At 36.8% G+C, this 24,349-nt stretch overlaps 1 pseudogene; it reads left to right on the top strand.

Moving 5' to 3' along the window:
- The first annotated feature begins 276 nt into the window (after positions 1-276).
- Positions 277-24,349, top strand: part of LOC127095194 (ethylene receptor 2-like) — a 43,654-nt pseudogene continuing 19,581 nt past the window's right edge.

The raw sequence follows: 24,349 nt of genomic DNA, 5'->3' as shown, positions 1-24,349 counted from the left end.
AGAGGGAGAGTTAGTGGCTGAAAACCTGAAAAAAGTTACATTTAGTGTTTCAATTGGTAGGAGTATGGTCACTACTTAAGTTATTGTCCTAAAAAATAGAAGAAACGGGAAACTGATGCAAAATTTGCAAAGCATGAAGAAGAAGAGATGTTGTTGATGGTTACAAGAAGAGATGAAGAAAGATTCTAGGACCAATGGTACTTGGACTCAGGATGCTCATCAGACATGACTGGTAGGAAACATTGGTTTGAAAACATGAAACCCTTAATAAAGAACATGGTAAAATTTGGAAATGATAATACTCTAGCAGCTAAAGGTATTGGTGATGTTATGATTTTGAGGAAAGATGGCAAAAGGTAAGTAATTTCTAATGTACTATACATACCATGCATGAAAAGTAATTTTCTCAGCAACGGGCAGTTGGTCGAAAAAAACTACAAAGTCTTGATCGAAGACAAGAGGATGAGAGTTCTCAACTCAGGTGGAAGGTTAATCTTGAAGGCACATATACCTCAAAATAGAACCTTCAGGATTGAACTTAATATGATGGAGCATAAGTGCCTTACAACTACAGTAGAGCAGGTGTAAGACCCCAATTTTGACCCTAAGATTCCTCGTGCAATTTCATCATAAGCATTAACATTGGGATCATACCTTGGCATCCTCCTTACCCCTCATTCATTGGGCTTGTTTTGGGAGAGATCACCAAGTACTTTATGATTTTATCATACTTGTATATTATCATTTTATTAACCAAAATACCAAAAATATGTCTTTGCATTTGCGTAACTCTTTTGTAGGTAGGGCATGATCTCCATTGATCTATCAAGTTCATATCTAGGGTTTGAGACCCCCATGACAAAGAGCACAACCATTGAATTGATACAAGAATGGTTATGGGAATCATATATGAGTTCCATTTATTCCTATATTGTTATTTTGATCAAGTTTTCTTCAAGAGTTTGAGGGTGATTTGCCTTGGAAACCCTAGTTTGACTGGGTATCTTAAGTAACTTCTCCAACAAGCTATCTCACCAATTGATCAAATTTCTCAAAGGACACTTAAAATTTAATCATATTATGCATATATGATCTACCATGAACCTAGAATGTCAAGAGAATTGAAGATTAGCAAGTTGGTTGATGGTGGTTGGCCAGATGAATTCATCTGATCAAAACTGGGTCTCCCTAGACCCTATCTTCTACACTTTTCACCATATGAAAATAATTCCAAGAGAAAACTTACTCTAAATGACATTACAAACAACTTTAATGATGAGAACTAGAGCTAGTTTTTCTTGGAAAATCGTTTTCTATGTTGAAACATTAGAGGTCATTTTGTCAAAACCCTAATTTGAAAGTCAACTTCCCAAGGCCATAACTTGCTCAATTTTTATGAGATGAAAGATTTCCAAGTTTCACAATCACATTCAAGATGTATACTTCAACTTTTATGTTTGGAGTGAGAGATAATTCAACTTTTATGAGCATGTGATATCAGGCTACGTTATTGGTCACTTTTGACCTATACCATTGAACAAGTGATTTTTCCAAACTTCAAAAATGCATAACTCTGTCACTTCAAATCCAAATGATATGAAATTGGTGACCACTTTTAAGTTCTTTGAAAGAGTTACAACTTTTATGAAGACACTTTTTTCATTTGAAGCTCGCATAAAAAGTTAAGCATGGTGGAATATTGAGATATATGAGTTGACACTTAGAAAAAATTTCAACATGTTGAAGTTTCCAAACTTCTACCTCAAACTTCAACATGATAAAAGCTCCAAATGGAAAAGTGTTGAACATGAAAGTTTTTCCTCTTGATCTAACCTTTCCAAAAAGTCCAAGTTCATCCATTTTGGACAAGAATTGCTAGGGCTGCGCATGGCATGAACATGGTATCATCATGTGGCAAAGATCAAAATCCAAATCTTCACACACACTTGCCTTGCAATCCAAGTTGATTTCAGACTCTCTCACATTCATTTGTGGACCTTAAGAAATGATCTCATGGGCCTGTACACACCCATGCACCCATGCATCATCATTTGCCAATTTTGGAAAGTGAATTTGAAGGTGCAAATATCATGAGCTGCAGCTATAAATAGAGCCATCTAGCATCAGAATTCAACACACATTCGCGTCAACTTTGATCCTAAACCCCCAACCCTTCCATTTGAGAGGATAAACCTGATAATTTCATCTTGAAATTGAGCTTGAATCTCACTGTTTTGAGATCCAAAACTCCAGGGATCCAAGACCTTTTGTGCATTTCATTCTACTCCTGCAAGCATTCTGAGTGAGATCAAGCACGAGCCAAGGCAAGAACAATTGAATCCAGACCTACATTGAAGGTATTTTCCAGAAAATTTTATCTCTTCGATTCTCTCTCAATCTTGCTCAATTCTCTTGATTCTTTGGTTGTCTGAAGTCCTACCAGTGTAGGCAAGAAGATTGAGTTGCTTAGAGAACAAATCGAAGCAACTCAGTTGACATACATCAAATTTCAACTCCTCATATCTTTCTATATGTGAGGAGTTAGTTAAGATTCAGGTGATATTCGTGATATACACCATTTTTCCTTTCAGATCATGTCCTCCTTTTTCATTTATGATGTGCTGATGAATGGACCAGTCCGGCCAAGGTCGCCTGAGAAGACGACCAACGCTTTGCTCCGGCAATGATGTGGCGTGGTCCTGAGCCCTTAGATGAGTTCAATTTGTTTTAATCATGAGCGTACGTTTTAATTACCAAGCGTGTGGACGTTTGACTCAGGCGCACCATGGAATGCGCGCTGGTGGCCGCTTGATCTGCCACCTCAATTAATGAGGGATATCAATTGGTCCACGTTTTTTCAGATTATTTGAATTTCATTTTAATTGCTTTATTTTCATTAATTCATATTAATTTTAATATTGATCCAAAAAATATGAGAGTTTCACCAAAAAATTTCAAATATTCTCCTCTTTCATATTCTGAGTTAAAACTATTTTTTTGGATCATTATTAATATTTTTCATGATTTAATTGATTTTTCATTTGTTTTTAATTGTTTAAAAATACTTTTAAGTCTTTAAAAATTCTGAAATTTTTTCTCCAAGGTCCTTTGACCTTGTTTGACCTATGATAAATCTCATGGCCATTTATTTGGTATTTTGATGAGGTTTTAGGAATTTGACAAACAATATTTAATTTAAATGCATTTATTTAGTATTTTTAATTGGAAAAAATGTCAAATAATTTTGTTGACCAATTGTGATGACTTGTTTATGTTTGACTCTTGTTGTTGGGCCTTGATCAAGGTTGATTTGACTTTGTCAAATTAATATCATTGGATTTAGGGGATTGATGGAATGTACATTCCATCTCCCAAAATGAATGAATGATATTAATTTGGTAAGAGTCCTCCTTTGATAAATTTGAGATTTCATCTATTCCCATCCCACTTCATCTCATTCCCCTTCTTTATGCATTCATCTCATTTGGCCTATGATATCTCAAAGTCCTAAAGCTAGTTGATTAAAAAATTAACATGAGTATGGATGAGATTAGGCCACACCTTTTGCATATTATTTTTGTGTGTGGTATGTTTCATGAGCATAGTTCATAATATTGTGTCTCTAACATGCATTAACACCAAAATTATATTGCCCGACCTCAAATAGTTATAACTTCTACATAAGTCCAATTACGATTGCTTAATATAGCGCTAAATTTGTGACATAAAATGCATAGCATTCTAGTTAGTGAGATTGTAAGTCTCCCCTCTTTCATGGTATTGTGTGGGAACTTAGCATTTTTTCCTTCCTTTGGAAGATGTCTTGGTTCAAGGATCCATGCTTATGATAAGTGGGTTGTGTGTTCTCCAAAGAAGGTCTAAGAATGAAAAGCAAAAACAAAACAATACTAACTTCTAACCTATTATCTACTAACTTTTAATTTCAAGCCCTTTACTTTAATGTCATTTCATTCTAGCTTTTATACATTTGCCATTGTTCATATCATTATAATTGTTTATGTTAATGCAATTTTCACTCTGTCCACTTGGACCATATTGTGTGATATATTTTGTTGGTGATTTTCTTGTTTGTGTGGTCTTTGACCATTAATGTACATAATAACAACAAAAACCTTAAAAAACTTTTGTGTGGACTGTTGGCTTGATCTTGGACAAATGGACTTAGAACTTAGGCAACATTTCTATGCTAAAGGCTTTGGCCAATGCCAACTTATTGAGAAACCAAGTGCTTGCAATTTGAAACTTCATCTGATACTTCATTCAAGATCTCTCTAAGTTCATCTGCAACATGATCATTGTGAAGCTGTTATTTTGAACCCGTGACTTGTTGAATTCATCTGTTACATGGGTTACCTTGAAGAAGATCATAGAATGACCATCTTTATTTGATGCCTTGCTCTTCAAGATAATAAAATTGTGCATTTGTGTGTTGCTTGATTCTAAAAGTCCAAGGGAATTCTGGGTTTCTATTGACATTCTTGTCTATTGGATTACTACCCATTTGGTCAGATCTTTTCAACTCTAAACTTTTACTTTTGTACATAGGATTAGTCTCTTCATCTTGTCCCCATTTCTTTAATTGCAAAACATCTCCCTCCTTTTTCAAAACCTTCTTTGATTGAACTTATTTTGTTCTAAGCTTTGACCACTTTTGCAAAAAAAGATAGAAACTTTGGCCTTATGACATTGCATTTTCAAACTTCTTTTCTTAAATCAAACTTGTAAATAGACTTAACTATACTTGACTTAAACTTTTAAAAAGCCAAAAAGAACTAACTCATTCAAACCATTTTTAGGCTTTTGTGCCTTTCAAACTTAATTTTGGTTAAAAGCAATGCATCCACTTTGAAATTTGTATCACGAACTACGAGATTTTGATCCCTCATTTTTATGTTGGTACGTAGGCACAAGACCAAAGGTCTTGCCAAACACAAAAATAATTAATGAATTCTTTTCTCATCCCCCATTGTATTTGTTTGTAAATATCACTTTGTACCAAATACATATGCACACAAAAAGGGCTCCCTAGGAGTACCTAGGACACTTTGGGTGCTAACACCTTTCCTCTGTGTAACCAACCCCCTTACCTGTAATCTCTGATATTTTATTAGTTTTGATTTGAAAACTTCTTACTTTTTGGGTTTTGTTCGTACTTTTCCCCTTTCCCCTTGGAAACAATAAAAGCACGGCGGCGACTCTTGTTATTTGATCTCTAACTTATCCATAGCTTGATGATAATGAATTTACCGCGACAAAAATTAAGTGGCGACTCTGCTGGGGAGTAGTCTCTAGTGGGTTTAGCCTACTTTTTATGTGTATATATTTGTATATATGTGATGTTTGTATATATGTATGTGTGATATAATCTGCTCGTTATGCTTGGTGATCTCTGAGTGGTGAGATAAGTTCTAACCCGAACATGAGTGCAATTAAGATAGGAGGATGGTATAGTCATGTTCGACTTGTGTGGAGTAGTCCTTAACAAGTTGGCTTGAGATCCATCCTCTCAGTGGAGACTCTTTTGGATTTGGAAATGTCACACAAGTATTTGTGGTTAGGCATTACTATCTCTAATTTGGGTATGAGAAGCTGAGGACCATAGAACATTTACCCCCTCTTGTCCTATTTAGGACATAGTGCAGAAATTGTTCAAGTGTAGACTTGATAACAGTTGTTATGCGATACTACACTCAGACGAGTTTCTCTTGAGAATATTATGGGTCCATGAGTCAGTCATCTTAACCTGTAATATCCGATAGATGGAATTAAGACTCTGGGAACTTTTTAGAACATGATCTACAAGTTTTTATCCTTAGTTCACTCCTTTGAGATGGTTCTTACCCAGACTCCATGCTCGTGACTTACAATAAACCCTTGATTCTTGGTTGATCCAATCAAGTCTTGTCAATACAATGGAACTTGGGTGTTGATAAGGTGTAAACCATAATCCACCAAAATGGATGATTGATCTTGACAATGACTTGATTCATCCCTTGACCTTTGTTTGCCTTGTGTGTGATCCGTTATTTGTGATTGTTGCATTCATGCATTCACGCACATCATAACATTTATCACACGAAAATTTCAAGGAACTGAGGTATTATTTACAAATATTTTCAGACCATGGACTGTGGACGAAGGAACACTAAGAAGTACAGTTTCAGATGTCCCGACTTGAAAGAGTTAAGGAAGCTAGCATCTTTTGTATTAGATCCCTTGGACTTAAACAACGTCATGGGAAGCTTTTGTCCATCTTGTCTGCTGATGTGGTTGAAGGACTTTTGAGTGTGCTAGTGCAGTTCTATGATTTGTTTCACTTTCCCAGATTTTCAGCTTGTGCCTACCTTGGAGGGGTATTCTCATCTTTTGGGGATACCTGTTTCTAGTAGAGTGCCTTTTAGTGGATTGGAGGAGATTCCCCGGTCTAGTATTATTGCTGAAGCTCTTCACTTGAAGAAGTTTGAGATAGAGGCTCATTGGGTGAAGAAAGGAGGGTTATTTGGGTTGCCATCTGATTTCTTCATCAAGGAAGCTACTGCTTTTGCTCAAGCCAGTAGTCTGGATGCTTTTGAAGCTATCTTTGTATTTCTCATTTATGGATTAGCTTTGTTCCCTAACATTAATGGTTTTGTTGATGTTAACGCCATTAGACTTTTCTTGATTGGGAATCCTGTGCCTACTTTGTTGGGTGATATGTATTTCTCTTTGCATCTAAGGAATTCTAAAGGTGGTGGAACGACTGTCTGTTGCATTCCTCTTCTATACAAGTGGTTTATTTCGCACTTGCCTCAGACACCTGCTTTTGTGGAGAACAAACAATGTCTAAGGTGGTCTCAGAGATTTATGTCTCTCACTAATGATGATATAGTTTGGTATGATCCGTCTTTGAGCAGTTTGGAGATTATTGATAGTTGTGGTGAGTTCTCTAATGTGCCTCTCATTGGTACACAAGGAGGAATTAACTACAACCCTACTTTGGCTCGTCGTCAACTTGGGTTCCCCTTGAGAGACAAGCCTAATAGCACTTTGTTAGAAGGTCTTTTCTATCAAGAGGGTAAAGATTCCAAACATTTGAAGCAGAAGATTGTGCATGCTTGGCATAATATGCATAGGAAAGGAAGATCCGAGCTTGGTCCACACAATTGTGTAGCTTTTGAAGCTTACACTCTTTAGGTGAAGAAGAGAGCCTTGGAGTTGAAGATGCCTTATCCTTGTGAAAGACCTATGTCTATGGTTGTGGTTGAGCCATTAACTCTCCCTAACTAAGATGTAGAGGAGTTGGAAGACGCGCTCGTCAAGATGAAGAAAGAGAAGGATATGCGGTAAGAGCGTTTATGTGCTTTGAGCAAGAAGCATGAAGAGTTGCAGTTGAAGTCTAAGGACAAATATGCACTTATTGAGCTACTTGAAGACCGAGTGACGAAGCTACAGAGAGAGCCAGAGGTTTCATCTTCTAGCATGCCTCAACCTTACGTTGCTTGGAAGAAGATTGTTTACCAACTTGTCCTCGAGAAGACTCAGATGAAGGCTTCTTTTGAGACTGAGATCCGTCGCATCCGAAGGAAGTACACGCCTTCAGCTAGGACTGCTGACATTGTTGTTAGGGATCCTTAGGATGACTAGTCTCCTTTTCTCTTGTATTTTTCATTTGGTTTCTGAAATTGTACTCAGTGTAATCCTTCCAATTTATATAAATAAAAAGAGATTTTTGGTCATATCAAATTGTTGCAATTGCCATTTAAATATATATATTTGCAAATGATATAGTATGTTCCTTGAAAAATAAAAATAATCAAGCATTGCATTTCATGCATCATTTGCATAAGCAGGTTTTCGCCAGATGTCTGATTGGTGTTTCTTCTGTGCTTTAGCCAAGATTACTCACCAGTACAATACCCGAGCCAATCATCTGAGAATCATGGTGGACCTAGAGCAAGAGAATAGAGAGCTGAAGGACGAGATCGCCCGCCTGACTGCCATGATGGAGTCAGTTCTTGCCGCTTAGAGTCAATCTTCTCCAACGCCTGCAACTCCTCCTGCGAGGACTGTTATTTCAGAGGTGGTTACCTCTACTGTGCCTGCTGCTGCCGCCCATTTTGCGCCAACTATGCATGTCGGATTCCCGTGGGGAATGTCGTCCAACTTTGTGCCCGAAGGCTTTGCGCCTACCTTTGCTTCCATGTCGGCATCTAGCCCGGTCATGTCTTTGCCACCTCCCATTGTGCACACCTTGCCTCGCGTAGAAGACACCATCTATCACTCTGAGCCGTCTGAGGGTCCGGATGTCTATGAGAAAATGGATGAAATGAAGGATCAGTTTCTTGAGTTGCGCAAGGAATTGAAGATGCTGAGAGGTAAGTAGTTGTTTGGGAAAAGTGCTGCCGAGTTATGTTTGGTGCCCAACGTCAAGATCCCAATGAAGTTCAAAGTGCCTGACTTTGAAAAGTATAAGTGGAACTCTTGCCCGCTGAGTCATCTCGTGATGTATGCTCATAAGATGTCTACTCAGACCGACAATGATCAATTGCTTATTCACTACTTCCAAGATAGTTTGTCCGGCGTTGCGCTTCGTTGGTACATGGGATTGGACAGTGCCAACATTCACACTTTCAATGACTTGGGGGAGGCTTTTGTCAAGCAGTATAAGTATAATATGGACATGGCGCCAGATAGAGACCAGTTGAGGTCTATGTCTCATAAGGATAAAAAGACATTCAAAGAGTATGCGCAGCGGTGGAGAGAGTTGGCTGCCCAGATCACTCCTCCTTTGGAGGAAAAAGAAATGACAAAGATCTTCTTGAAAACTCTGAGTTCATTTTACTATGAACGAATGATTGCTAGTGCCTCCAGTGACTTTACTGAAATGGTAAACATGGGGATGAGGCTTGAGGAAGGAGTCCGAGAGGGATGCTTGTCAAGAGATGAGGCATCAACAAGCAAGAGGTATGGTAGCAATTTTGATAAGAAGAAAGACAGTGAGACAAATGCAATAAGCAGTGGGAGGCAGAGGAGGCCTCAGATCAGAAGGAATCCAACATCCCGTCAACATCATCATCATCAAGTATCTTCCTTTATCCCGGTATTTTCTAATCAATAAGCAACACCAGTTCAACAACACCAACGTCAACAACAATAAACATAACAACGAACGAACACCTACAACAACAACAATACCAACAACAATCATCAACAACAAAACTTTGAAAGGAAGAAGGTCTCTTTTGACCTGATTCTTATGTCTTATGCAGAGCTTTATCCATCCTTGGTTCTCGAGAACCTGATCCAACCAAGAAACCCACCACAGATTCTAGAACCACTTCCTTGGTGGTATAAACCTGAGCTCCGTTGTGCTTTTCATCAAGGAGCACCCGGTCATGATATTGAAAATTGTTATCCGCTCAAGTATGAGGTTCAAATATTGATGAAGAGTTGTATGGTTTCCTTTGAGGACCGTACGCCGAATGTGAAAGCGAACTCGTTTCCCGCTCATGGGAACTCTTATGTGAATATGGTGGATGGTTGTCCTGGGGAATTTAAAGTTTTTGATGTGTGTTTTATCAGGAGGTCCTTAGTGCAAATGCATAAGGATGTTTGTTTGGTAAGTGAGTGTGAGCACGACTATGACGGTTGTGCTGTTTGTAGTGTTAACCCGAGGGGTTGCGAAGTTGTGAAAAAGGACATCCAGCGACTGAAGGATGAAGGCATGATCCAAATTTTTCAATCCCGTCATGTAGATGACGATGTTAATGTCATAGTGCCTGTTTTCAAGCAGCCTGAGAAGTTGGTAATCCAGTATGACTCCAGTAACAACAATAGTCTAAGATCAGTATCGTCGTTGGTAATATGGTTAGCGGGCCCAGTCACGTATTCATCTGATAAAGTTGTGCCGTATCAGTATAATGCTACAATAATGAAGGATGGTCAAGAGGTCCCGTTACCTACGACTAGTCCAGTGGTGAGCATTGCTAATGTTACTAAGGTGACCCGCAGTGGTCGAGTGTTTGGGCCGGTGTTCCCAAAGGATAAAGAAGAAGCAGTTGTGAGTAAGAAAGTGGAAGTGCCTGTTGAAAACCCAGTTGGTTGTTCAAAAGATAAGTCTGGTGAATCCAGCAACTTGAAACTCAATGATGATGATGAGGTACTTCGGTTAATTAAAAGAAGTGAGTTTAATATGGTGGAGCAACTGCTCCAAACCCCCTCAAAGATCTCAGTGTTGTCTCTGCTCATGAATTCCGAAGCACACAGAGAAGCACTGCAGAGAGTTCTAGAGCAAGCATTTTTAGAACATGATGTTACAGTGGATCAATTCGATCATATTGTGGATAACATCACTTCTTGTAATAATCTCAGCTTCTGTGATGAAGAACTCCCTGAGGAGGGCAGGAATCATAATTTGGCTTTGCACATCTCGATGAATTGCAAAGAGGATGCTTTGTCAAATGTGCTTGTTGATACCGGTTCGTCACTGAATGTGCTTCCGACGTCAACTTTGTCAAAGCTATCTTACCAAGGAGCGCCCATGAGGTATAACGGTGTAATTGTCAAAGCTTTTGATGGTTCGCGCAAAACGGTTATTGGTGAAGTGGACCTTCCGGTCAAAATAGGTCCGAGTGATTTTCAAATTACTTTTCAAGTAATAGATATCCACCCGGCCTATAATTGTCTGTTGGGAAGGCCATGAATCCATGAGGCAGGAGCCGTTACTTCAACTTTGCACCAGAAGCTCAAATTTGTGAAGAATGGCAAGCTAGTGATTGTTGGAGGAGAGAAGGTGTTGTTGGTTAGCCACTTGTCATCTTTCTCTTATGTAGAAGTTGAGGATGAGGTTGGAACTCCGTTCCAAGCCTTATCTATTGTTGCTGAGAAAAGGGTTGGGGCACCTATGTCCTCGTTGAAAGATGCGTAAAAGATTGTGGAAGATGGCAATGTCGATTAGTGGGGGCGCATGGAAGAGGTCTCCGACAACAGAGGCAGAACCGGTTTGGGGATCTAGAAAGGTTCATCAACTGCAAGGTCTGAAGATATGCAACTTAGCTTCCGTAGAGGAGGGTTCATTCATGGCAATGAACAACACTTAGCTGCTGTGCTAAAGGATGATGAAAAGGAAGACTGCACCAATTTTGTGACGCATGGAAAGACTTGCAACAATTGGATTGCTATTGATATTCCTGTTATTTTACATCAACCTAAGTAATTGCTTTTATATGTTTTAAAATCTTTCTCCTATGCCTAAGGGAGAAGTGAACATTGTTTTGGCATTTTCAAATTGATCATCAATAAAATTAATTCTATTCATCCACATCTATGATGTTTGTTTTTTACTTTTTGCTTTATTTTGAAAATGGTAATCACAAAAAACATAAATAAACAATATAATCGTCCATATGCATAATATTTGGTCACAAATTCACTTCTCTAAAATCAAAATATCAAATCATTATGCAGGTTGGTTCCTAACCCCATTGAATACAATGATCCTTCTCCTTCTCCAAATTTTGAATTCCCCGTGTTTGAGGCCGAGGAGGAGAGTGATGTAGAAGTGAGTGATGAATTATCTCGTCTTCTTGAGCAATATGAAAAGACCATTCAGTCGTTCGAAGAGCAGGTCGAGTTAGTCAATTTGGGTTCCGAGGATGATGTGAAGGAAGTCAAGATTGAGGCTCGAATGTGTCCAGAAGTCAAGAAGGGGTTGATTGATCTTCTTCGAGAGTATTCAGATATGTTTGCTTGGTCCTATCAAGACATGCCTGGGTTGGATTCTGAGATTGTGTTGCATAGATTGTCGTTGAAGTCAGAATACCCGTCAGTCAAGAAGAAGTTGAGAAGAATGCATCCTGATATGGCTGTGAAGATCAAAGAGGAAGTGCAGAAGCATATTGATACCGGTTTCCTTGTAACCGCTGAGTATTCGCAATGGGTGGCCAACATTGTGCTAGTGCCGAAGAAAGATGGAAAAGTCCGCATGTGTGTTGACTATAGAGATTTGAATAAAGCCAGTCTGAAAGATGATTTCCCTCTGCCACACATTGATATGTTAGTAGACAATACTGCTAAATTCAAAGTCTTTTCGTTTATGGATGGATTTTCTGGATATAATCAGATCAAGATGGCACCCGAAGATATAGAGAAGACCATATTCATTACACCTTGGGGAACATTCTGTTATAGAGTGATGCCTTTCGGTTTGAAGAATGCTGGTGCAACTTACCAAAGAGCAATGACTACTCTTTTTCATGATATGATGCATAAATAGATTGAAGTTTATGTCGATGGCATGATTTCTAAATCAATTAATAAAGAGGAACATGTTAAGCATTTGTTGAAGCTATTCCAACGTTTGAGGAAATATAAACTCCGCTTGAATCCCAATAAGTGTACTTTTGGTGTTCGTTCTGGTAAGTTGTTGGGCTTTATTGTCAGCGAGAAGGGTATTGAAGTTGATCCCGCCAAGGTCAAAGCAATACAAGAGATGCCTGCGCCCAAAACTGAGAAGCAAGTCAGAGGTTTTCTCGGCCGCTTGAATTATATTTCCAGATTCATTTCCCACATGACTATCACATGTGCGCCTATATTCAAGCTTCTTCGAAAAGATCAGTCTTGTGATTAGATCGGAGACTGCCGAAAGCTTTTGACAATATCAAGGAATATTTGCTTGAGCCTCTGATTTTGTCTCCACCTGTTGAAGAAAGACCGTTGATCATGTATTTGACTATGCTTGATGATTGTATGGGTTATGTTCTTGGTCAGCAAGATGAGACTGGAATGAAAGAATTTGTAATTTACTACCTCAGTAAGAAGTTCACCGATTGTGAGACTTAGTATTCTATGCTTGAGAAAACTTGTTGCACATTGGCTTAGGCTGCTAAGCGTCTGCGCCAGTATATGTTGAATCATACCACTTGGTTGATATCCAAAATGGATCCAATAAAGTATATATTTGAGAAGCCTGCTTTAACTAGAAGGATTACCCATTGGTAGATGTTGTTATCAGAGTATGATATCGAATACCGATCTCAGAAAGCAATCAAGGATAGTATCTTGGCTGACCATTTGGCTCACCAACCAATTGAAGATTATCAGTCAGTGCAGTATGATTTTCCTGATGAATATATTTGGTACTTGAAAATGAAAGATTGTGATGAACCATTGCTTGAAGAAGGGCCAGAACCTGGTTCCCGTTGGGGCATGGTATTTGATGGAGTTGTTAATCAAAATGGAAATGGCATTGGGGCAGTGATCATTACTCCTTAAGGCATGCATCTACCATTTACAGCTAGATTGACTTTCAAGTGTACAAACAAGATGGCAGAATATGAAGCTTGCATTATGGGGCTTGAAGAGGCCATGAATCTCAGAATCAAGTATTTGGATGTCTTCGGTGATTCAGCTTTGGTTGTGAATCAAATCAAAGGAGAATGGGAGACAAATCAACCCGGTTTAATACCGTATAGAGATTATGCGAGGAGGATTTCAAATTTCTTTATAAAGGTTAAGTTTCATCATATCCCTTGACATGAAAAGCGGATGGCAGATGCTCTTGCAACGTTGGCATCAATGATTGTAGTGAAGTATTGGAATGAAGTTCCTAATTTGTCTGTGATGCATCTTGATAGGCCAGCTCATGTGTTTGTTGTTGAAGAGATTAAAGACGAGAAGCCGTGGTATTATGACATCAAATGTTTCCTCCAAAGTCAGATTTACCCGCCTGGGGCATCTTTGAAAGATAAGAAGACTTTGAGAAGATTAGCCGATAATTTCTACTTGAATAATGATATATTGTATAAGAGAAACTTCGAAATCGTTTTGCTCAGACGCGTGGATAGACACGAAGTAGACTTGTTGATGACCGAAGTGCATGAAGGTTCCTTTGATACTCATTCCAATGGACATGCAATGGCGAAGAAGATGTTGCGAGCAGGTTACTATTGGCTGACAATGGAATCTGACTGTTCCAAATTTATGAATAAGTGCCACAAGTGTCAAATTTATGCTGATAAGATTCATGTTCCTCCGATATTATTCAATCTTATCTCTTCCCCATGGCCTTTTTCCATGTGGGAAATTGATATGATTGGGATGATTGATCCCAAAGCTTCGAATGGACATCGTTTCATTTTGGTGGCAATTGACTACTTCACAAAATGGGTTGAAGTGGCATCATATGCAAATGTAACAAAGTAAGTTGTTGTAAGATTTATCAAGAATCAGATTATATGCCATTATGGTGTGCCAAGTAAGATCATTACTGACAATGGATCAAACTTGAATAATAATATGGTGGAAGATCTTTGCAAAGACTTCAAGATTGCATATCATAATTCTTCTCCCTGCAGACCCAAGATGAATGGGGTTGTGGAAGCTGCAAACAAGAACATTAAGAAGATTATCTAGAAGATGGTTATCACATACAAGTATTGGCATGAGATGCTCCTGTTTGCTTTACATGGGTATCGTACATCTGTCCGCACTTCAACAGGGGCAGCCCCTTTCTCTCTTGTGTATGGTATGGAAGCAGTACTCCCCGTACAGGTTGAGATTCCTTCATTGCGTGTGCTTATGGAAGCCAAGTTGACTGAGGATGAATGGTGTCATACTAGGTTTGATAAGTTGAATTTGATTGAAGAGAAGAGATTAATTTCCATGTGTCATGGCCAATTGTATCAACAAAGGATGAAGAAAGATTTTAATAAGAAGGTCATACCTCGTGTATTCAGAGAAGGTGACCTCGTGCTCAAGAAGATTTTATCGTTCAAACCAGATTCTAGAGGAAAGTGGACTCCTAATTATGAAGGCCCATATGTTGTTAAGAGAGCCTTTTCAGGTGGTGCATTAATACTTACAACTATGGATGGTGAAGAGTTCACTCGTCTTGTGAACGCAGATGCAGTCAAGAAATACTTCGCCTAAAAAGAAAAAGAACAACTCGCTAAGTTGAAAACCCGAAAGGGCGACTTAGGAAAAAAAGGAGTGTTTCGGTGGATTGAAAACCAGAAAGGGAGATCCAGGCAAAAATTAGAGACATAAAAACAGAAAGAATTTCCCGATAAGTTGAGTACCTCAACCTGGGGAAACTTATGCAAAAATTAGGGATTATGGCAAGTAACTACATTCTGCTAATCTTCAGTGTTTTGAAAATTTGATTGAACACAAGGATTGACATCAATTCATCACCCCCGCAGCGGTCAAGAGCACAGTGGATATCAAGAGTTGGTAGAAGGATTAAGGATAATTTGTATTCAATGTAACCCTTTTCCATGTAAATTACCATTTTCAACTTTGTAAAAATCTATGGGGTCTTGTCATTTACAAACTACCATTCTATCAAATAAAGTTGAGCTTTTATCCAATTGTTTCTACTCTTATTTATTTCAGCCAATAGTTTAAATTTTATTATGATCATTTTTTGAAAATTTAAAATTTTTAAAAGCTCTTTTTTCTTAAAACATATAAAAAGTAAGAATTTTCCAAAGCAATTAAAAGAAATATCAACAGCATTCCGATGGATAACAAGTCTTTGAGTGTGAAACATCAGAGGTTCCCCAAGAAGTTAACCCTTCGGGTATCCCTAGACGATTGCGTTGATTCAGTTCCTCAGCGGAATTTTTGATTCCCTAGTAGAGCTTTGTTCCTTTTTCTTAGCTGAGTTGGTTGATTCAGGTACCCAGTGACTTGTCTCCCTCGACAGAGTTTCTGTCTTCCCCAATGGAGTTTGGTTTCCTTCAGCAAAAATGGTTGATCTCCCTAGTAGATCACATTAGTTTCCCCTCCAATCGCCAATCGACTTGCTCCCCAGTCAGAGTTTCCTCCTGGTTCCTGAGAAGTTTGTTTTCCCTGTAGGGTTGTCTCCCATTTTTATGGTGTTGACCTAAAATTCCCCACAGGTTCGGTGATATTTCTCTTTCCTCAGCAGATCTCCTCCTTCCCCAGTTAGGGTTGAGCCTTTTTGGATTGTTGATCTCTCTGTTCTCCAGCAGTTGTCTCCATATTTTATGGATTGACCAGGGATTGTACCGATGATTCAATTTCTTTGCAACACCTTTGTATCCTTTGTGATTGTCCTTGTCAGCATAATCATCATATACATATACATTGATATAATTTCATATTTGCATATTCGCATATCTGATTAAATTGTTGGTTTGAGATTCTCATTCCCTGTATGGCGGTACTTTATCCCCATACAAATTTCGATGTCTGTCCTCCCTCAATTGTAGAGTGTCAGCCCCTTAGGCAGAAAGACTTTAACCTTTCTCCTCTTCGCCACTGAGTTGTTTCCTCGTGGATGATTATTACTTCAGTTTCCTCTCCAGTTGTTTATCTGGATGAAACCACTCCCCTTGAGTTATATCCTCATTGGGTTGAGTCTTGATTGACTGTTTCTTTCTAGCTCCTACCTAGATAGATACTTTGAGTTCCCTAAGAGTCTATTGCCCAGTAACTGGTAATATTCTTCTTAGTTTGCAGTTTGTTACTTCTTGCCTAATACTTGGCAAGAGTGTCCCAGCAGTAGAGTCCCTAGTGGATCTGATTCCTTGGGAAGTATATCCTTGATATGTTCACCCTAACCGGTGACAGGTATCTTTCTCTCCCCTGCTTGAGTCTATCGTTGATATGTTCATCCTAACCGATAACAGATATTCTCTTTGCGGTATTCTATCCAGTAAAAAGGTAGTTGTAATCCCTATTCTCGTTTCCCAGAGAGTTAATCCTTGATATGTTCATCCTAACTGATGACGGGTTTCCTTCTCTTTGCGGTCTTCTACCCAGTAATCGGTAGTTGTAAACCCTGCCTTTGTTCCCCCGGCAGAGTTGATCCTTGATATGTTCACTTTAACCAGTGACGGATTTTCTCTCTTGGTATTCTATCCAATAACTGATAGATGTAATTCCTATTTTCTCCCCTTTCAGAGTCTATCCTTGATATGTTCATCCTAACCGGTGACAGATTTTCTCTTTGATGGTATTCTATCTAGCATTCGGTAGATGTAATTCCTACTTTTTGTTCAGTTGGTTTATCCTTGATATGTTCATCTTAACTGATGACAGGTATCCTCATTGACAATCCCAGGCAAGTCTATCCTTGATATGTTCATCCTAACCGATGACGGATTTTCTTCCCTGTTGAGTTTATCCTTGATATGTTCATCTTAATCATTGACGGATACTCTCACCCTTGGTCTTCTGCCCAGTAACTGGTAGTTGTAAATCCTATTTTCTGCAGTTCTCCCCAGCAAGGCTATTCTTACCCAGTAACCGGTAATGAATTTCCTTCTATTGTTTCCATGTGAGTCATCCTTGATATGTTCATCCTAACCGATGACAGATGTTCTCTCTGTTAGATTTTATTATCTCCTTACCCAGTAACAGGTAGTAGATAGTAGATTTCTACTCCTCATGCGTTGAAGTTTATTTCTCCCCAGTTGAGTCGAGTGCGCATTTCCTTAGTGAAATCGCTTTTCCCTGCATGATTCAAGTATTTCAGTTTTATCTTGACTTACTCGTATCCCATGCAGCTGTTGTTATCCCCCGGCTGAGGCTTTTCCATGTTTTCATGGAATCCCTCGAGTCCCCCAATAGTTTTAAGTCATAGCCTGGCCTGCGCATAACTCCTTTTCCCCCCAGAGTCTCTGCTTCCCCAGCGAGTTTTCCTTATGGAATGCATTATACTCCTGCGGACCTTCGGTCTCTCTTATTTCTTTTCCTTTGTGGCAATATTTCCCCACAAAGAATTTACTTTTGCATTCATATCATATGCATCATGAGGTCTCTTAGGGACCAAAATTTGTTTATATATATTGTTATTTAAGCCCATTCTACTGAGTCGACATGAAGATTTTAACCTTTGCCTCCTCAGTTAGAATGCCCTTAAATAGGGGCAGCTGTAAGACCCCAAATTTGACCCTAAGATCCCTCATGCAATTTCATCATAAGCATTAGCATTGTGATCATACCTTGGCATCTTCCTTACCCCTCCTTCATTGGGTTTGTTTTGGGAGAGATCACCAAGTACTTTGTGATTGTATCATACTTTTATATTATCATTTTACTAACCAAATTACTAAAAATATGTCTTTGCATTTGCCTAACTCTTTTGTAGGTAGGGCATGATCTCCATTGATCTATCAAGTTCATATCTAGGGTTTGAGAACCCCATGACAAACAGCACAACCATTAAATTGATACAAGAATGGTTATGGGCATCATATATGAGTTCCATTGATTCCTACATTATTATTTTGATCAAGTTTTCTTCAAGAGTTTGAGGGTGATTTACCTTGGAAACCCTAGTTTGATTGGGTATCTTGAGTAACTTCTCCAATAAGCTATCTCACCAATTGATCAAATTTATCAAGGGACACTTAAAATTTAATCATCTTATGCATATATGATCTACCATGAGCCTAGAAAGTCAAGAGAATTGAAGATTAGCAAGTTGGTTGATGGTGGTTGGCCAGATGAATTCATCTGATCAAAATTGGGTCTCCCTAGACCCTATCTCCTACAATTTTCACCATATGAAAATGATTCCAAGAGAAACGTTACTATAAATGACATTAAAAACAACTTTCATGTTGATACCTAGAGCTATTTTTGCTTGGAAAATCATTTATCTATGCTGAAATATTATAGGTCATTTTGTCTAAACCCTAATTTGAAAGTCAACTTCCCAAGGCCATAACTTGCTAAGTTTTTATGAGACGAAAGATTTCCAAGTTTCAAAATCAAGTTCAATACGTCTAATTGAACTTTGACGTTTGGAGTGAGAGCTAATTCACCTTTTATGAGCATGTGATATGAGGCTACATTATAGGTCACTTTTGACCTATACCATTGAACAAGTGATTTTTCCAAACTTCAAAAATGCATAACTCTATCGCTTCAAATCCAAATGACATGAAATTGGTGACCATTTTGAAGGTATTTGAAATAGATACAACTTTGATGAAGACACTTTTCTCATTTGAAGCTCACATAAAAAGTTAAGCAAGGTGGAATATTGAGATATATGACTTAACACTTAGAAAAAATTTCAACATGTTGAAATTTCCAAACTTCCACCTCAAAATTCATCATGATAAAATCTCCAAATGAAAAAGTGTTGAACATGAAAGTTGTTCCTCTTGATCTAACCTTTCCAAAAAATCCAAGTTCATCCATTTTGGACAAGAATTGCTAGGGCTGAGAATGGCATGAACATGGTATCATCATGTGGCAAAGATCAAACTTCAAATCTTCACACACACTTGCCTTGCAATCCAAGTTGATTTCAGACTCTCTCACATTCATTTGTGGACCTTAAGCAATGATCTCATGGGCATGTACACGCCCATGCACCTATGCATCATCATTTGCCAATTTTGGAAAGTGAATTTGAAGGTGCAAATATCATGAGCTGCAGCTATAAATAGAGCCATCTAGCATCAGAATTCAACACACATTCGCGTCAACTTTGATCCTAAACCCCTAACCCTTCCATTTGAGAGGATAAACCTGAGAATTTCATCTTAAAATTGAGTTTGAATCTCACTGTTTTAAGATCCAAAACTCCAGGGATCCAAGACCTTTTGTGCATTTCATTCTACTCCTGCAAGCATTCTGAGTGAGATCAAGCACGAGCCAAGGCAAGAACAGTTGAATCCATACCTGAATTGAAGGTATTTTCCAGAAAATTTCATCTCTTTGATTCTCTCCCAATCTTTCTCAATTCTCTTGATTCTTTGGTTGTCTGAAGTCCTACCAGCGTAGGCAAGAAGATTGAGTTACTTAAAGGTCAAATCGAAGCAACTCAGTTGACATACCTCAAATTTCAATTCCTCATATCTTTCTATGTGTGAGGAGTTAGTTAAAATTGAGGTGATATTCGTGATCTACACCATTTTTCCTTTCAGATCATGTCTGTTGCACCCCAAAATTTGCCCTCTATTTTTAACTCTAACCAATTTTTTGTTTCACATTCATTTGCATCATCTTCATAGCATAATATTTTTTTCTGTCTTAATATTAGCCGGAATAATTTCTCGGAATTTACAAACAGACTGGTCAAATTAACTTTTTAACTGTGCCTAAAATTAGTTAACGAAAAAATGTCAAGTTTAAGTTTGCAAATGTCGGTAACATTAATCTGCGGTTCACGTGGTTTAATTTGACATGCTAAAAATATTTTTACGACTATTTTTGGTCATATGTTGATCAGTCTGAGTAGTTTAAACGGTCATAATTTTTATTTTAAAATCCGACCAAACGCTGTATTTTTCCGAGTCATTTATTTCGCGCTGATTATTTTGACGTGTTCATTTTATTTTTTCGAGCATTTTGGTGCCCGACTTTTATTTTTTTTGAGTCTATTTATTTTTATATTGGGTCTAGAATAAATAAACAGGTTAATTAGTTTTTATTTTAATTTTAACTATTTTAATTATTTAACTTTATTCAGTTTTTAATTTAATATTGGGTTTCAAAATAAACTTAGGCCCATTATCATTAACCTAATTTGTTTCTATATATATTTACTAGCATGACTGATAGAGAGAGGCCAAAAGACAGAACAAAAAAGAGAAACTGAGAGTGGCTGATCTATACTATCGTACACACAGTTTGGTAATAGTTTATATATGATATATACTTTATCTATTTTGTTGATATATTTGTTACTGTGTTTCAAATACATGTTCATATGTGTGACTGTGTTATGTATTCCAGATACATGCGGTTTGGTTAAATATATCAGGATATCGCCGTTTTGCTTTTTTATGCACATAAGTATAACATGTATAATAATTTGGTTCATTGTATTATGTATTTGATGTGTTTGTTTTTATATAAGTTTTACATGTCTCATAATATATAATATAATATAATAATAATTTTGTTGTTAATAAAAATGCATATGGATCATATAATATATAATTTTATAATATGTAACTAATGTGTTAAATATATATATATTTCTATTTTATGTTATAATTTGATTATGTTTTCGGATCGGATCGTGTCAATACGCTGTTTTCACATATACGTGTATGAGGCGTGACATTTGTGTTATCCGATCCAGTTGCGATGATCGCAATTTTGCGCTAGCAACGCCGTTATTTTTTTTAATTCATATTTTTTTTTACATACATATATTTAGATCTGCACATTTTTTTTCATAACTAACTACCCTGATTTTTCCTAAACCCTGACAATTTCGCCACAAACTCTAAATTTCAAACCTAAAACTTTAACCGTGTTATTTCCTCTAAACCATAAACTTTTTCTTAAAACCTTAACAAACCTTATTATTATTTCCTATTTTCGCTCATATTTATGTTATTCATACACTGTAACTGCTTCGCCCTTGTAATATTTTAAGTTTTAACTTGTAATATTTTCAGTTTTACTTTTCGCCATCTTTATTATGTAACTGCACCAAAGCGTTGTAATAATTAGGGTTTTATTTTCTGCCATTTATTTTCTGCCATTTATTTTTCTGTCATTTAAATTCCTGCCATTGATCCTATATTAACTGCGTGGTTTAGTAATGTAGGGCGTGAAAACCTACTAAATTAATTATTTAATATTTTTCTATAACCTTTATATTTTTTGTAAATAAATAATAAATACTAATTATTTTAATAACTTTTTTTTATTACTTACTTATAATAATAAATCCTTATATATTTTGTAAATAAAATCTAATTGACCATTTTTCTAATTGAATAATAATAATAAACCTATTAATCTAATAATTTGATATTTTCTATAATCTTTATTTATTTTGTAAATAACTAACTTAATATTTTTTCATATAACTCTTTTATTTTATAATTTGTACATTAATGTATTTTAAATTCTTTTATTATTACTAATTTATTTTAAACTCATATTTTTCTAATAACTTCTAAAAAAAATCTAACTTGTTTAACCTAAAATAATTTCTTTTAAAATTCTAACCTTTTTATTATCACTTTATTATTATTGTTATTTTATTATTGCTTTATTACCATTGTTTATTTATTATTTTATTATTATTTGCTTTTATCTATTCTATTTTTGCTTCATTATTTTTCTTATTTTAATTTTGTTTTATTTATAATATTAGGAACAAATGTATAGGTTGTAAATTTATTCTTTCTCGCCTGATTATTATGTATCTGTCCCATAGCCATATAATAGTTTAGGAATTTATTTTTCTTGCTTTTATTTTTGTAAATATTTATTGCGTGGTTAGTAATTTAGGGAGTGCAAAAAAACTAACTGTAAATAATTGAACTTAGAAAATTAAATTCAAGACAAATATCTGAAAAATAACACTCACACACGTAAGTCGATCTTTGATCGCCATCTGTACTTCCTAGGGTATTCCTCTTGGTTGCCTTCTTTAAATGGTCAAGTCCCTCGAAAATAGGGGTGTCTTAAGCAAAGTCCCTTCAAACAGAAAAATCATCAAGTCCCTATAAACTTAAAAGATCAAGTCCCTACGAGGTTGCCTACGATATAATGATCTTGTCCCTTCGGTAAATATGATGATAGTCCCTACGAGTTGCTAAAGACACCCCTTATGTTGCCTTCATTGACCATACGATGACCCTACGCCCGTCCCTTAAACACATCCAAGGTAATGACTACCTATTCCTTAATAATAGGGACAGTCTTACCATTGAAAGAATATACGAGAACACGAAAGACCTAATCTAGGGTAGGTATCTCATAGTTACTTGCTCACACTTTTCAAAATTACTTTTACACATCACAAATTCTAAACTAGGCTTTGTATACACCCATACGAGGGTCATTACAAAGTACTTAAAGAAATTTTTCTAATCACACACTACACTCTTGCAAACAAACAAAGTGAGCTAAGTAACTAAGAGCCCATGGATAACCATGGATATAAAGGGTGCTAATACCTTCCCTTTGTATAACCTACCCCCCGAACTCAAAATCTTTTTAAGGTCTTTCCTGTTCTTTTATGTCCTTTCCTTTTGGATAAAATAAAAGTCGGTGGCGACTCTTGCTATCCGCAACATTTAACTAAAGTCAGTTCTCCCACCGTGTTACAATGTCCTCCTTTTTCATTTATGATGTGGTGATGAATGGACCAGTCCGGTCAAGGTCGCCTGAGAAGAAAATCGGCGCTTTGCTCCGGCAATGATGTGGCGTGGTCCTGAGCCATTAGATGAGTTCAATTTGTTTTAATCATGAGCATACGTTTTAATTACCAAGCGCGTGGACGTTTGACTCAGGCGCACCATGGAACGCACGCTAATGGCCACTTGATCTGCCACCTCAATTAATGAGGAAGATCAAGTGATCCACGTTTTTTCAGATTATTTGAGTTTCATTTTAATTGCTTTATTTTTATTAATTCATATTAATTTTAATATTGATCCAAAAAATATGAGAGTTTCACCAAAAATTTCAAATATTTTCCTCTTTCATATTCTGAATTAAAATTATTTTTTGGATCATTATTAATATTTTTCATGATTTAATTGATTTTTCATTTGTTTTTAATTATTTAAAAATACTTTTAAGTCTTTAAAAATTCTGAAATTTTTTCTCCAAGGTCCTTTGACCTATGATAAATCTCATGGCCATTTATTTGGTGTTTTGATGAGGTTTTAGGATTTTGACAAACCATATTTAATTTAAATGCATTTATTTAGTATTTTTAATTGGAATAAATGCCAAATAATTTTGTTGACCAATTGTGATGACTTGTTTATGTTTGACTCTTGTTATAGGGCCTTGATCAAGGTTTATTTGACTTTGTCAAATTAATATCATTGGATTTAGGGGATTGATGGAATGTACATTCCATCTCCCAAAATGAATGAATGGTATTAATTTGGTAAAAGTCCTCCTTTGATCAATTTGAGATTTCATCTATTCCCCTCCCACTTCATCTCATTCCCCTTCTTTATGCATTCATCTCATTTGGCCTATGATATCTCAAAGTCCTAAAGCTAGTTGATTGAAAAATTAACATGAGTATGGATGAGATTAAGCCACACCTTTTGCATATTATTTTTGTGTGTGGTATGTTTCATGAGCATAGTTCATAGTATCATGTCTCTAACATGCATTAACACCAAAATTCTATTGCCCAACCTCAAATAGTTGTGACTTCTACATAAGTCCAATTACGATTCCTTAACATAGCGCTAAATTTGTGACATAAAAGGCATAACATTCTAGTTAGTGAGATTGTAAGTCTCCTCTCTTTCATGGTATTGTGTGGAAACTTGGCCTTTTTTCCTTCCTTTGGAAGATGTCTTGGTTCAAGGATCCATGCTTGTGATAAGTGGGTTGAGTGTTCTCCAAAGAATGTCTAAGAATGAAAAGC

The sequence above is a fragment of the Lathyrus oleraceus genome, chromosome 6, assembly GCF_024323335.1.
Source record: "Lathyrus oleraceus cultivar Zhongwan6 chromosome 6, CAAS_Psat_ZW6_1.0, whole genome shotgun sequence".
Lineage (NCBI taxonomy): Eukaryota > Viridiplantae > Streptophyta > Magnoliopsida > Fabales > Fabaceae > Lathyrus > Lathyrus oleraceus.
Note: the sequence above shows the minus strand (reverse complement) of the source record. Positions and strands in the feature narration are given on the sequence as shown.